At 43.7% G+C, this 16,168-nt stretch overlaps 1 protein-coding gene across 3 annotated transcripts in view; it reads right to left on the bottom strand.

Moving 5' to 3' along the window:
- Positions 1-9,964, bottom strand: part of CNTN6 (contactin 6) — a 133,216-nt gene extending 123,252 nt beyond the window's left edge. For all 3 annotated transcript variants that reach the window (XM_027640734.1, XM_027640735.1, XM_027640736.1), the window contains exon 1: positions 9,505-9,964. The gene's annotated coding sequence lies outside the window, so the exon portion shown is untranslated. The remainder of the gene's footprint in view (positions 1-9,504) is intronic.
- Between the last annotated feature and the right edge of the window lie 6,204 nt (positions 9,965-16,168).

Here is a 16,168-nt window from a genome sequence, read left to right as displayed (position 1 = left end):
TCTTCATAAATTTTCTATTTTCAACCCCCTGATTTGGAATTGTGAGGTCCCATAAGGAATGTTACTAAAAGAGATCTCACCTGGTTTTACTTTGGTGTCATTTATACTTAGAATCACAGAATCATTACAGCTGGAAAAGCTCTCCAAGATTGAGTCCAACCTTTAACTCAGCGCTGCCAAGGTCACCACTAACCCATGTCCCCAAGTGCCACATCTACACAGCTTTTAAATCCCTCTAGGGATGGGGACTCCCCCATGGCCCTGGGCAGCCTGTTCCAAAGTACACTTCCATTTCCTTGCTCCTTTTAACTCATTCAAGCATCACAGGCATTCCCCAGGTATTCCTGATATCCATCAATGTTTCATGGTTGATTTTGGCCTGTTTGCCAACAGAAAACATGCAACGTTTTGTGACAGAACTTTCTGTAAGGCAGTGGGGGAAAATCCTCAGAGTGATTCCTTTGTGAATCAGCTTTAGTGTGTCTGAAAAAGAGTAGGGATAGATTGGATTTTGGGAAGAAATTTTCTCTGTGAGGGCAGTGAGGCCCTGGCACAGGTTGCCCAGAGAAGCTGTGGCTGCCCCATCCCTGGGAGTGTCCAAGGCCAGGTTGGAGCAACCTGGGATAGTGGGAAGTGTCCCTGCCCATGGCAGGGCATGGAAAAAAAAGGTCTTTAAGGTCCCTCCCAAGCCAAACCATTCTGTGATTCTATGATTTTATGATCTAAAAAAAAAAAAAAAAAAAAAAAGAAAAGAAAAATCTAACTTGGTTTTTATTCTCTTAAAATCCTTCTTTTGCCTCTGTGTGTTCAGGTGAGAGATTTGTATGACTTAGTCACACTCCACTGAGCTTAACAGGCCCCCTGGTTAGGCAGGGCCTGGGCTTTATTTTTGGGTATTGCTGCTGGTTCTCTGGCTGCTCGACCCACCCCCTCAGCATTGTCATACAAAGTGGTTTCCTGCTAATTCCTTTCAGGGCTTAGATGGATTTTGAATCAATCTTGCTGAGAAAGTCAGCCAGACAAAGAGGCAAGATCGTGACAGGGTTAGTCATTTCTGTTTTACCTGAATCAGTGAGTAAGGTGCTTTTTGTCTGTTCTTGCACTTCAAACATAACTTTCATTCTTCTAATTTTTGACAGAAGTTTGGTTTTGGGTATCTCACACCTATGTCTTCCAAATCAATCCTCTGAATCTCTTTCCCAAAGTTTAATATCATCCATTATTCAACACCTTCTATAAGACCAACTTTAAAACTAGTAATCTCTCAGTAAAGCTGTGCAATTAATGCTGAAATACATCTAGTACAGAATTATACCAACCAGTACTCACCATAGCCTTCCCCAGAGCATCCCAAAATACCAACAGCATTCCCTGAAGTCTTGGTTATCAAGATTTCTATAAGATATAGTGGTAGATCCTGCCTCACCTTAGGGGAATTTTGCATTAAAATGCAAAACCACTTTCCCTGCAAATTTAACTCCACATCAGCTGAGAGTGCACCCATTTCGTGCCAAATGTGAATGATGTGAATGCACCTCCAGTGCTGCTTCTTGCCCTGAGCTTTGCCCACTTTGCTCTATCATTTTAATCCCTCTTTAATTGGTCATTTGAGTTACTCTGCAGGCTCTGCTCCCTGTGGTGCCCACCCTGAGCTGGCAGGAGGGTGATGGGGAGCACCCACCCTGGTGACCCCAGCACCAACCACAGCCCCACCTCCTCCCCCCTGTGGAAGGGGAGTTTAACACACTGGAGTTTTCCTCCCTCTTGAGGCATTTTTTGGGCTGCCTTTGGACAAAGCTTTTATTTTGGATGCCTTTACAGTCTCTGTAGCTGCAGTAGTTTATGTTTTATTTGAAAACCTTGCATTTACTACAACATAAAGAGGTCATTATTGTTTATCTGTGCTCACCACTGTTCTTCTTTCCCTCCTCTCTCCTTCCAACTGCTTTCCCAAGTTATCCAGTACATACCAGGCTCACTTATCCCTGCTTGCACCAGATACAGCACAGTTATGTATCTTCCCCCAAGCTCAGTGTCCTCAGAGGAGTATTTAGGTTAAGAACAGTTTATTCCTGGCTGGAACTGCAGCAATTGTGAGCAGGTTCATAAGCCAGGATTCTCCTTCGCTTCAGGCAGCTTCTAAAAGCCAAGGTGATGTCTCAGATGGAATCAAAACTGGAGAGGAGCAGCAGTGGGGGAGGAAACATCCCTGATGCTGCAGCAAGGATGGTCCCTTGGCACTGATGGCCCAGGTGGTGTTTGGGGCAGGGCAGCAACACAGGGGGTGAATAATCCTATTAACAGGCAGAAACACATATGGAAAGCGGAAAATGGTGCAATAAACCTTTAGCTCAGCTGCCTCCAGCAAACAGGGGAAAGAAAAGCTTGTGTGAGAGCTGAGGATGCAGGAGCAGGAGCCTTTGGTGGGCAGTGGGAAGCAAGAGGACACTGAGGAATCAGTCACAGCTCTGCCTCCTGCTTCTCGAGGAGCCACACCTAGACAAGGAGCATTTCAAAAAATCACAGAACTATTTAGATTGAAAAAGACCTCTGAGATCATCGAGTCCAACCTTTGAGCCATCACCACCTTGTCACCCAGCCCAGAGTTCCACATCCAGGGATGGAGGTTCCACCACCTCATCCTTTCTCCCCATAGCTCCACATCTCACCTCCTGTCTGGCCCAGGTGTGTTCCAGGGGGAATGTTTATACAGGTACAGCCTGACTTTATCCTGCTCAGAGCTGCCTGCTGCTTAAACAGTAATAACCACAAATATTCACAGTATGTTTAGCTCCACCGGAACTCTGTCCTTGGAAAAAACTTGTTTGTTTATTTTATGTGAGGTTTTTCATACAATCATAGAATAGTTTGGGTTGGAAGGGACCTTAAAGATCCATTCCAAGGGCAGGGACAGCTTCCACTAGACCAGGTTTTTGCAAAAGAATACATGAATAAAACTGTTCCTATTCCGCTTCTGTGGGAAACAAAGATTCCCCTTGCAAGTAAAAGATCCCTCTGACCAGTCTTTGTGGCTATGCCCTCATCAAAAAGATGCATATGCAGCTGCTCAGGCATTACACAGCTATATAGTTAGTAAATATTGTTATTTAGTTTGGAGTTTTGGGTGGGAAAATTGAGCTAGGACTGAAAATACAGCGGAATAGAGGGACCAGGGTGAGTTTAGGGCAGTGAAATTAGACCTGCACCTCCAGTAGATTCAGAGTGAACAATACTGGAAAAGAGAGGGTTAAGAATATAGATATATGGCTTTTAGCTTTGTATGATAGCTGTAGGAAGGGCTGGATGACCTGTGTGGAGAGGCCTCAGCAATATGTCATCACTAATGATATCAGTGCTGAGGGAAAGGTGGCAGTTTAAGTGAGTGTAACAGGGGTAAAACCTCTAACCCGCTGTGCAGCCCAAGAGCTCTCACTAAACCTCTGCCAAAACAATTGCTGGGAGAGAAATCTCCTCACCACCCAGATCCCTGGTGGCTGCAGAGCTTCCCTGCTATTCCCAGCCTGAGGAAAACAAAGCCATTTGGGGCTAAGTGGCTGAATTCGGGAGATGAGCACAATGTCATCAGCCTGGGCAGAGCTTAAATGCCTCGGGACCAGGGACAGTGCCAGGTGTAAAACAACTCCCAGCAGACACCAGGCAGGGTTTATCTGACTCTAAAGCACTGGAATGAGTTGTGATGGTGGCTGCTGACAGGCATGCCAAGGAAGTGAGGCAGCTGTGCTGGGGGTCAGTCTGGATGCCCAGCATGGCTCTCCAAAGGCTGGGTGTGCTGGCACACAGAGGACAGCCCCACACTGAGAATTAGATGATTGGTTTTCTTTGTTTGGCTCAAGGATGGACTCCTTGGAGTCACAGAATCATAGAATGATTTGGGTTGGAAGGGACCTTAAAGCCCATCTCATTCCAACCTCCTACCATGGGCAGGGACACCATCCACTAGCCCAGGTTGCTCCAAGCCCTGTCCAACCTGGCCTTGGACACTTCCAGGGATGAGACATCCCCAATTTCTCTCAGGAGAGCCTGGGTGTGACTCAGAAACCCCTGCAAATCAGTTCTAGAGAGGAGCTCAGCTCCACCTTCCACCAGGAGAGGTTTTCCAAACCCTGTCCAACCTGACCTTGAACACTCCCACTTCACCCACCTCACAGTAAAGGATTCCTTCCTAATATCCAATCCAAACCCACTTTCTTTCAGTTTGGACCCACCCTTGTCCTGCCATGCCAGTTCCTAATGAATAGTCCCTCTCCAGCTTCCTTGTGGGTTCCCTTCATGGAGCTGTAGGACACTGGGAAAGCAGGGATGGACCATAGATCACTGCACAAAAGGCCAAATTCTGTTTTACCAACACAACTGGGAGTTTTCAGCCGAGGGGTGGGAGCTGGATAGCCCATGTGACACAGCTGTCTCATTTAGGTGATAAAAATCGACATTTTATCAGGATTCCTTCACTAATGGAGGGAGCACAATTTGCAGTGAGGTTTGCTCTGGTCCCGCTGGTTTTGTAATTTCATGGTAGGATTATCAGCAAGTGCTTGAAGAGATGAAGTTGCAGAAACTTCAGTGCTTTTAATCCCTGTTTCTCTCACCAAAGGTACCACTTGTATACACCAAACTCACTGTATACTCTGCTTGAGAAGGAATGTTTGGGAGAGATGGATTTGTAGTGGTGAAGAACATGATGCACTCGGGTTTCAGAAACAGTGACAAATATTGTGTGCCCCAGACAGACCTATTTTTAGTGGACTGACCTCATAACAGACAAGGCAGTGGGACAGGACGAAGCATAAAATGCACAGAAGGAAATAATCAGTAAACAGCTGAAAAGTCCTTTATTTAGCTGTAGGTAACTTGAACAGCTTCTTTATTCCCAATGTTAATCACAGGGATGGGAAGAAAAAAAAAACAAGGTGCTGATCAAAGGTAGTCTTCTCACACTTGCTGACAACCCAGCCCAGCATGTCCTTTGCCCACAATAGAGAGCATTTTCCTCGTTAATCTTTTAAAATCCTCCAATATTTTCCTCTGCCCAAGCCCATGAGCAGTGGAGTTTGAGGAGCTGAACACACACTGTTCCTGTTGGGGGGTGACAGCACCAGCTCTCGTGCTCAGCACCCAACAAGATGTTCTGTCATCAAAGCCCAGCCTCGTGAGAAGGTTCTCAGCAGCTCTGAGACAATTTTCTGTGGGAAGAATTCTTAATTATGTGGGAAAACTGCTGGATCATGGGTCCAGAATAGCCAGGAGTTTAGGCACAGGGTTACAAGCAGTGATGAAACTTCTGCTCTACCTAAAGAGCAATATCTTCTCCACCTAAATGGCAATCTCCTGTATCCCTGGAGTGTCCTAACCCCAGACAGGCTCTGTGGGCAGCCCTACCCCAGGGTTTGATCATTTGGACTCTGGAAAAACCCTCATGAGAAAGGGCTTGATCTCCCCAAGCCAGATTTGCAAATGAATCACTGATCTTTCTTCTTTTCGCACATCAAATGTTTACAGACACGAGATGAGAGCCCTGACTGCTGCACCACCAGCTCCTCTGGGACAGGATATTTCAGCCCTTTCCATGCTGGAATGGGAATGGAGGAAATTACAGCATTTTTATAGCAGAGATTCCTCGGTTTCCATCCAGCCTTCCCCTATTTAATAAGAGATAAGTTCAATAAAAGATTTTTAATAAGTTTTTAATAAGAGATTCCCCCCAGACATCACCAAAGACAGGGACTTGGGATCCTCATGCTTTGGTTACAGCCATGGGAGAGCTTAATTCATTCTCAAATATGAAACAGGTTTCATACTTTTTCTGAAGAGTCTTTTATATAAAATGGATCCTATTGGTGTCCAGAAAAAAATTGAGCATTTAGTTTATAAAAATTAGGCAATGTGTTTTCATTTGTTTGAGAAGTCTCTGGTGGGAGTGTGATGAGAACCCAGGGAGGGTTATTGTGTACCTGGGCAGTGGGTCACTTGTGTTTGTACATGGCTAATAAAAACAGTCATCTGGAAGCCAATTATACCCATTCCCATATTATTACGTTGTATAAAGAGCAAGGACATAACACTCTTTCTCTCATCTTTCTGATGTTTTCCATCTCTTTTAACAAGAGCCTTGGAGCAGATGCTGTCAAGAATTTTAATAAAACAAACTGCCTTTCTGACTGACTCCATCCATTTCTTCTTGTCTTTATAAGCTAAAAATATATTAGAGGGTGTAAGTGAGGGAAATTCCTCTTCTCTCCAACTCCCTCCTCCCCATCCCTCTCTCTCAGTCATTCTCCTGAGCACTGCAGGCTGTGGAGTTTTTTCTCTTGCAGAGAACCCAGAACACAAAGACTCCCAAAATGAATGAAAACATGAGATCATAGAATATTAAAATGATTTGGGTGGGAGGGACGTTAAAGCTCATTTCATTCCACCCCCTGCCATGGGCAGGGACACCTTCCACTAGCACAGGGTGCTCCAACCTGGCCTGGGACACTTCCAGGGATGGGGCAGCCACAGCTTCTCTGGGCAACCTGTGCTAGGGCCTCCCCACCCTCTCAGGGAAGAATTCCTTCCCAATATCCCATCTAAACCTGCCCTATGGCAGTTTGAAGCCATTCCCCCTTGTCCTGTCACTCCATGATTTCATCCCTCTCTGGCTCTCCTAGAGCCCCTTTAGGGCCTGTCAGGCTGTGATAAGATGGAACAATTAATTATCTTTGCAGTCCCAGAACAGGTGGGTGGAAACACCTTTTACCCTCCAGAATAAAAGCAGCAGGAAGTGCTGCCCAGCTGCACTTGATCTGTTAGGCAGAGCTGAGGTTGGGCTGGGAGCTCACCAGGACCTTCCTGGGGGAGAGGAGACAGAGCTGGGAGCAGAAAGGTATGGAAAAACTCAGACTTTTCTTCTTTGTCTCTCTTTGGAGCTCTTAGAGCCTTTGGTAATGATGTTTGCAAGTCCCCATATTTTGTTTTGTGCAAGAGCATCTTGCTGACACTTTGTGCTGCCCTGGTCTGTTGAGAAGCTTCCCAGAGTTATGGTGGGATCTTCCACACCTCTGATGCTTTGTCTCATGCTAGTTTTGTGGGGTTTTTTTTATCTCAAAAGGATGGAGAGCTGTTAAGTACAATGTCGTGATCTATTCTGCTTGGGGTTGTTCTTATTTATTGTGTTTAAGGTACTTGAAGATACTTCATTCTGGGTTTTTTCATGGTGTTTTTATCCTGTATACCCTCGCACTTGTAGAAAGACTTTGTGTAAATAAGAGATTTGTGAAATCTGATATTTGTGGATGCAAATAAGGTCACCTAATCATCTAAATACTGGTGTGTTGCTACAAAGCAAAGTTTAGTGTCCCAGATGTGGTATTTACCACACAGGGAGCTGTGGTTGTAAAACTGTGCCTGAAGTTCTTTGTGGCTTTGCTTCTCCAAGAGATTTTGCCTCTCATATAGAAGATTTAGGCTACACATTTGCCCATGTTATGATCAACTTTGAGTGCAGCCTTTGGGAAAAAGGAATAAAGGAGTTTTTGAGCCAGAGTTCCTGGTATAAGAGCACTCCCTGGGAGTATGGAAGTCAGGAGGGTCTGGCCCAAACAGGAACAGCAGCATTAAGAGGTTTTTGTGTCTTGGTTTCCCTGAGCAAGCTCTAGGAAGGTGAGCAGCACCTGGGCAGGGAATAATAGAGGCCAATCTGTGGCAATCTTCTGGAATAAACTCAATTTTAAACAGAAGGAATTTTGCCTTGTAGTAACATGCAACTAACATGGTTCTGGGGGGAAAACACAAATTTGATGCTATTTTGAAGAGCTGATCCATTTCCACCTACAAGACAAACATCTTCTAATGAATATTTTCTATCTAAACACAAATAGTGCCTTGTGCCCACACCATGCAAACACACAGTTTTGTGTTTCAGGTCCCCTTGGGGACGCTGGCACTTTGTTCTGTGATGGAAATATTTGCTTCAATGGCAAGAAATTAATTTTAGAGTAGCTTATTATACGCCACAAACCTTTTTAATAGTGATCATAAAGCTGGAAGAAAAGGAGAAGAGACATGTCTCCTGTTTGATTTAAAGCACATAAGTTGTTATATATAATTTATCATTTTATCCTCAGCATGGAAGGTAAAACTTGTAATCCGTGGCCATCAGTAGCTCAGCAGCATTTGAAATCTCCAGCTGCATACGTTGGTGTGTTTTATTTTTCTTTTTTACACAATAAAACGTGATCTATGGTTGTTGCTAACTTCATATAGGTACTGATTTGGGACTTTTTAGTGTCATAAAACCTCTGAAGCAGAGACTCCTGGAATGTGAAACACTGACATAGTGCCTCTGGAGCACCAAAGCCAAAGCTGGCTGATGAAGATGGGTTATTTGTGGGCAGGTGGTGCCTGGAATCACAAACACTGCAGGCTTTCCTTGCACACACATAAAAAATCCTCTGAACTTTCAGAACTTTATAAATGCTGAGTGTGGCAGTGACAGGTCTCCTCTCTTTGGGGGGAAAAAATAAAGAGAGGGAAGAAGGAAATGTTCCTTCAGAGGAGTAAATACACTGATTTTTAACTCCTAATATTTCTCTGCAAACGGTTGCAGAGCTGCCAAAAGGCCAACTAAGTGTTATTGGCACAGGCTGCAGGGTGTTTGCATCTTGTTTAATCATTCAGCTCCATAAGTGCTGCAGGAATTGTTAACATGGAGCTGCTTGTGCAAAAGCTGCTGGAGGAGCCCTTTCACACCTGCAACAACTGTCTGAATCCAAGGATTCACCCAAAAAGCACTATGGGAATATACTATTTAATATAAAGCCCTGGTCAAGCAGTTGTTTCTGGAACCACAGACTTCCAAAACTTTTTATACAGTGTTACTTTTCCTTTAAAGCTGTGTCACACAGTATAAATAAAAAACAATATCTAAACTAACACTCCTGCAAAACCAAAGTTCAATATAAGCTGTGAACTTGCTTTGCATTTTTCTTTAACGATTCAAATGAGCAACAGGGAGAACTTTCCTTTTTAGGACTTACCTAAATTTTCCTGAAGACTGATGTTTATTGCTTTTACACCTTCAGCTGTCAGGAATTAGGTTAGGCTCTCATTACCCACTTCATCTTTTAATATGCTGCTGAAAGTCATATGAAAGTGCCAAAATTAGCACTGTCATCCTCTGTGTTGTCCGTTTTACTGCAGCACAGAGCTGTGAGAGACTCCAATAAAATACCTGTGGTGTCTGTTCCTGCACAGTCTCTCTGTTTGCCTCAGACCTCACATGAATACAAATTCATTATATAGGGGGTTTTTTTCCTCCCAAGAACGTGCACATTTGGATCACCAGCCATTTACAGACACGCAGCAGAAATAAAGCAGTGAATTTGCTTCCTCCTCTCCCCGTTATGCTGATGAAAATCACTGAGGAAGGAGAGAAAAACCCACCCCAGCACAGGCAGCTCCCCAACATCACTCACACTGCAGCAGACAGCACGATTCTGTACTTACACAGCTGAGCAGGGAAATGTCTCAGGATCTTTACAATTTTCTGCAGGACTGTTCCAGGCTCTCAGCAAGGCACAGCGTTCATCCAGGCAGAACGGAGCCGTATGGAAGGTCTGTGCAGCTGGGAGATAATGGAACTGTTTTCCCAGCTGGGACTACGAGCCTTTTTATCCACTGAGCATTGCGTGGCTCTTCCCTGGAATTAACCGTGAGACACACGGCTTTCCCGGGGTGTGCTCCAGCCAGGACCCACACAATTAGTGCTTCAGGCAGATATAAACAGCTCCTACAGCTTTTGCATATTCCTGTCTGGAAATTTGGGGTGGGTAAGAATTAGCTCTGCGTTGCTCATCCTTGGAGAAAGCTGAGCGAGCGAAAGCGCAGCTGTCGGACCCGGAGCATGAAAGATTAAATGTGCTCTTGCTATTCCTCTCCTACAAATATGAGCTCCTGTCAGGTAATCACAAGCCTCTCTCCCCAAAAACTGGGTCAGGACTCAGCATTAGGTTTAGATGAGGAATGGAAATGATTTTGTTTGGTCCTGGGTCTCACTGAGCTCACAGGATGAGTTGTCACTCAGATCCCATCCCAGCACTGCCTGACCTCATGAAACATTTAACTGCCCTTCCAAATTTTACATATTTAAACAAAAAAAAGGAGGACTTGTTTGTTTAAAGTGGCACAGACACAGATTTTGATAACAAGTGAACTTCAAAACTTCTTAAATTCCCATTTTCCCTCTTAGGAGTTTTTCAGAAGGGATCAAATGCAGAGCTCAGGCAGGAGAATGTCGTTCTGTTAGCGAGCAAAAGTTGTTTGTATCATAGAATCACAGGATATTTTGGGCTGGAAGGGATCTTAAAAATTATCCAGTGCCACCCCCTGCCATGGGCAGGGACGCCTTCCACCAGCCCAGGTTGCTCCAAGCCCCATCCAACCTGGCCTTGGACACTCCCAGGGATCCAGGGGCAGCCACAGCTTCTCTGGGCAACCTGTGCCACCACCCTCACAGGGAAGAACTTCTTCCTGATATCCAGGAAACAGCAGTTTTTGGAATATTTCTGTTATGAAAAGTGCAATTATGCTACAGACATAATTCTTCACAACATTTTTATGCCATGTTGGTGTAAATTCCTTAGTTCGTGATGGGATTAAGTCCCTGCCTACCCAAGCAATGGCAAGTGGAGAGGCTGTCCTGGTCTGATGTTCATTTGCAAAATGGGGACAACAGGACCGTGGGATCTCCTGGGATGTGCCCAGAAGTGCCAAGTAGCCCATTCCATCCCCATGGTGAGCTCTCTCCTCCCGTTCCAGAGCTCTCATAGCCATCCTTCTGATTAACATAAACAATTTTCCACTTCCATCCTGTGAGCTCCTCAAATGAGCTTTACCGACAATTAATTAAGCCTCCCAGTACCTTCTAAAGGAGATAGGCATTATAATTAGCAGCTCTATTTTTAATTAGGAATGAAATTTAAAATGGAATTTTAGGTATTTCCTCATTAAAAATTTCTTTAAAATAATTAACAGGGCTTTCTCTAAGTGGTATCAAGAGTAAATAGACAAAAAGTTGCTTGCAACAGATTTAACCTGAGCTTCTCCTCACCAATTTTAAAATTTTTTAAAAAATCTAGCTTTTTCTCATTCAAAATAAAATATTTTGCTTATGCATTTCTTGAATAACAAGACTGGGAACAGAATTTCTGAGTTGCTGAGGAAATCAATGCTGCTAAAACTTTTCAATTTCCGACCGAGAATAGAGGAAAGTATTTTAGAAATGCTTCTCCAAAAGATCTTCATTTCAAGATCTCTCTGAAGGCAGGCTGAGAGAGTTGGGGTTGTTCAACCTGGAGAAGAGAAGCTTCTGAGAGACCTTAGAGCCCCTTCCAGTGTCTAAAGGGGCTCCAAGAGAGCTGGGGAGTGACTTGGGATGAGGACCTGAAGTGACAGGACAGGGGGGAATGGTCTTAAGGTGAAGGAGAGCAGATTGAGATTGGATATTGGGAAGAAATTCTTCCCTGTGATGGTGGGGAGGTCCTGGTACAGGTTGCCCAGAGAAGCTGTGGCTGCCCCATCCCTGGAAGCCACTTTTGCCATGTCAGAACAGGTTTCAAAACTGTGTGTCCTGGTTCTGACTTGTGTGGGTGATGCTCCAATCAATACCTGGGAGTTTATAATGGAACTGGAAGCTCTTTATCCCCAGGACTGGAATGGCAGCCCTGACTGGAAATAATTGGACAAGGAAATTTAAAAAGTATAAGCAAAGAGGAGTATGGAGGTTTTTATTGAAGTTGTTTTTGATATGTCTGATGGTGTTACTGGATGCAGTTCGTGTTTTGACAACATGGACAAGTGCAATTGTCACTGAACAGCCTTTGTTATCAAGACAATTACAGTGACCTTCATTCTACGGTTTTTTTGTGTTTTCTTCAGGGTTTTGTGTGGAATGTGGTTTTTTGGTTTTATTTTTGTGTATGTGTTTGTTTTGCTATTTTTTTTTTTTTAAGAAAAAAAACCATCTGAGAAAACACCACCTGTGTGTCTTCAGAATTTTAGGGTTGTGTTTGTGGCTGTACCTTGCTGGATGTGAGATATCAAATGAGAGGGTCACATTTTTGCATTGATTTGCCTTGAGAGAGAGGAAAAACTAGGAGCACAGAGCCTGGGAACTGCAATGAACTTTCATTTACTTCACGTCCCAGTTGTGCTGGATGGTCAGTGGATCCATGTCCACCATCTGTGTGGAGGAGAAGACTCCACAGACATCCCTGGCTGCAAGTGCAGGGTACCAGATGTCACCTAATGGGGATCAGCTGCAAGGAGTCATTCAGCTGTGAGTTAAAGAGCTCAGAAAACCAGATTAAAATAGAATAATTCAGCCAACCTCTCAATTTACACAAATCACTGTAGCTACACATGAACTCACTCCTTTCAAGCACGGCTTTGTTTTATCTCACACTTGGCAGCTCTTAGAGGGGAGAGACAGAGTGAGAGGACACGGCCTCCAGCTGTGCCAGGGGAGGGTCAGGTTGGACCATGAGGAGGAATTTCTCCCTGGAAAGGGTGGTCAGGCATTGGAAGGGGCTGCCCAGGGAGGTTTGGAGTCCCCACCCCTGGAGGTGTCCAAGGAATGACTGAACGTGGCACTCAGTGCTCTGGGCTGGGGGACAGGGTGGGGATCGGGCACAGGGTGGATCCATGGGCTGGGAGGGCTTTTCCCACCTCAGTGATTCTGTGTAGGGTCATGGTTTGGGAAGTGCTTGCAGAGTTTCCTATTCCCTCTGCAGCCCCATCTCTGCACTGGCACTGGTGCCAGCACAAGGCTATCTCCTAGTGGCACTGCCAGTCTTTGTGATCCATGTTTTCCATCATTTTCATGAAGCTGCTGCAGCTTTTATAACACTGACTGATACCATTTGTTGTCAATGTATTTATTTCCCCTTGTGTGTTCATACTTCTGCAAGTCCCCAGTGACTCTGGATCATTATTTTATTTCTCTAGTCAAGGCACAGTTTTCCCCAGACCTCTGGGAACCCCAAATGCCAGTAGGTACCACCCTGTGCTGTTCAATAGAGTCTTATAAAACTCACTTATGGTACTTCTAGGAGACCTTCTTAGCTCTTCCTCCTCATACATTTTGCATTTTCCATGTTACATGTCATTATCACAATGTAAGAAATTGTAAGTAATTTCTGTTCTAATACTGAGCATTAATTCCTGAATTAATGAAATGGGAAAGGATGTGTAATTCCTGCCAACCTGCCTTAGGACACCCTTCTTCATTTATTCCTCAGCAGTTTCCTGCAGTCCTATTCCACTTGTACCTTGAATTCCATGGAGCATTTCAAATTTCGTATATTAGACACTTTTGCCAGATATTCATCCCCCATCTTCTGTTTTGTACCAATTTTACTTTTGAAAACAACGGTTTTCTGAGGAAAACTGGGTCTGCAAAAGCTGAGAAATCTTGACTGGGGAGTTTTTCCACTGATTTATGTGCATTCAAATGGACTCTATAGTTCTTAAACTTCCCACCTTCCCTGAGAAAAATCAAATGTTGCTGTGCAAGATGAGAATTGCCTTTTGAATAACCTGCAAATCCATTTTTAATCTAGATTTTTAATATGTTGGGGAGGGTGACTAACGCTCAGAGTGAAAGCACATTAAAGTCAAATGTGCAAATATTAAACCCACTGAAAATTGTAAATTATTTTATGCCTTTGCACCTATATTTGTACTTGAATATCTAAATAGTAAGGGCTTAATATCTACTCTGAGCCACAATCTCAGCTCCTCTCTGAGGTGAGGTCCTGTCAATCTCCTTTCCTCAAACCATAGAGGTCTGACCAACCCATTTAGTGCAAATAAGCCTGAAAAAGAGAGAGAAGTGCTCAGAAATCTGCTGTGGCAGGATGGGAGTCCCTGAATCCTCCTCTGTGTTGGAGCATTGATGGGCTTCAGGGGCTTCAAACAGAGGGTGATGTGGAGGGGCACAAAATTAAAGGAGATTTTGGTGGTAACTGGAGTAGATTCTTCAGGTTCTGCAGTAAAACTTTACACCTGTAATACTCATTTAGAGTTGTCTTTGTAATCTTATTTTGACTTTTTTTTATAGACAGTACTATCATGGAGTTGTGACTTCTATAATTCCCTGACTTGCTTAAATATCTGCTTAAATATCACAAGGTGGGCAGGAGGTGGGAAGAGAGTTTGGTTTGGATTCCAGGAGCAGCCCTGCCCAGAGCTGGTCTGGGAGAAACCCTTCCAGTGGTGCCAGTCTCCAAACCTGAGTGGAGACTGTGACAGTGCCTGTCCCTCCCAAGTTCTGTCAATTTAACCCTTATCTAAGAGATAGAATCCCAAATTTCATGGGAGTCTTCTATGATAATTTTAATGTCAACATGTCCTCCCTGTTGATGAGCCTGGTTCCATTGCCTAAATACAGTCAGCATGTTTCTGTGTTTGCTTTCCTAGAGGTTATAAATCAACCTCCCAAAAAAGCACAAATCAAACAAGAAAAACCCCCTCACCGATGAAAATATTATTTCATTCACATCAGGAATGTGAAGGCAGCAACGATGCTTTAATTCCCAGGATTTACTGGCTAAAACTTGCTGAAGGATTGAATAAGAGCTGTAACGATTGTCAGGAGTTGCATCAAGGAAAGATCTGTCACCAATAAGGTATTGAACCAAACATCTGCTTCCTTGCTCTCCATCTGGAGCAGGAGTGCAAGGAAGCAGTGAATTCTTGATTATGGAGACACAGGTTGGGGATTGTTAAAAATTAAACTGATAGAGACAATAATGTAGCTACACTTGACCAGGTAGATGACTTAGTATTACAGTTAATAGTAAGGTATTTGGAATTAAAAATCTATATATGCTGCATCATAATCGTAGGTCCCACAGAGATAGATTATAAGTGGATTAAAATGAGCAAATATATTCACTTTTTCTATGTGATTTTTGAATCCTTTAAAGATTTGCCTCTCACTGCTCAGCCCATTTCAGCCCTGGAAGAAAATGCTGTGTGTAAACTTAAAAACAAATGTGTTTTCATGTAAAAGAAGGAAAGAAAAAAAAATATGGATATTTCCTCAAGAACTGTAATACCAGGACAAGGGGGAATGGCTTCAAACCGAGACAGTGGGGTCAGCTGGGATATAGGGAGGGAATTCTTCCCTGTGAGGGTGAGGAGGCCCTGGCACAGGTTGCTCAGAGAAGCTGTGGCTGCCCCAATTCCTGGGAGTGTCCAAGGCCAGGCTGGAGCAACCTGGGCTAGTGGAAGGTGTCCCTGCCCATGGCAGGGGATGGAATGAGATGAGCTTTAATGTCCCTTCCAACCCAAACCATCCTGTGATTTTCTGATATTAATGTTAGAAAAATGTATTAAAAAAAAACCCTTTAAGCAGGGCTGCTCCTTGCCCTCCCTCATTATTGCTCCCTTTCCTTCCCTTTAACCTGGTGTGAATGGCAGAGCTGTTGGATCAGTGGGAGAAGGAATTTCCCCAGCTCTGCTTTTATCCAACCACTTTCCCCCAGGGCTCCCCAGGCCAGTGTTGGTGCCTTTGACCCCATTTGATCTAATTGAAAACATAAACAGTGGAGTGTCCGTGTTACAACACTCACTGTGATATTGGCTCTTCTTTTAGGTAACCACTACATAAAATCCACTTATTAAAAATGTATACAGGAGAACAGTGGGTGGAATTTTATAGATCTGGTTTTACTGCAGAAAATGTAGTTATTTGGACATCTCCAAAGCTGTAAAGCTGTACCTGGGTTTTTACAGCACTCACTGAGCTTAGATGAATTAAAACATAACATTTTCCTACCTCCTCCTTTGGATTATGGCTGAAGACATTTTTCATTTGGGTTATTGGTTTTGGGGTTTTTTTGTTGTTTTTTTTTTTTTTTTTTAATTTCAAGTGGCAAACAGAAAATATTCCTCTTTCTAGTTGTAGGTAATTTTAATGAGGAATATAATATTCAGACAGGGATTGTCTGTACAAAGTCACTGTGAGATGTTTTGTATAGAAATACCCCCGTGTTGTGACACACTGATTTCTTGTTTTCTGACAGTGGTATAATTTGCTTTAAGAATTGTTTCAGTCGTTTCCCAAATATTTCTTATGCGGCCTTGGAAAGAAATAATTGAATTTTGT

This window comes from Corapipo altera, unplaced genomic scaffold (assembly GCF_003945725.1).
Source record: "Corapipo altera isolate COAL_440 unplaced genomic scaffold, ASM394572v1 55, whole genome shotgun sequence".
NCBI lineage: Eukaryota > Metazoa > Chordata > Aves > Passeriformes > Pipridae > Corapipo > Corapipo altera.
The sequence above is the reverse complement of the archived record's forward strand: the minus strand, read 5'-3'. Positions and strand labels throughout refer to the sequence as shown.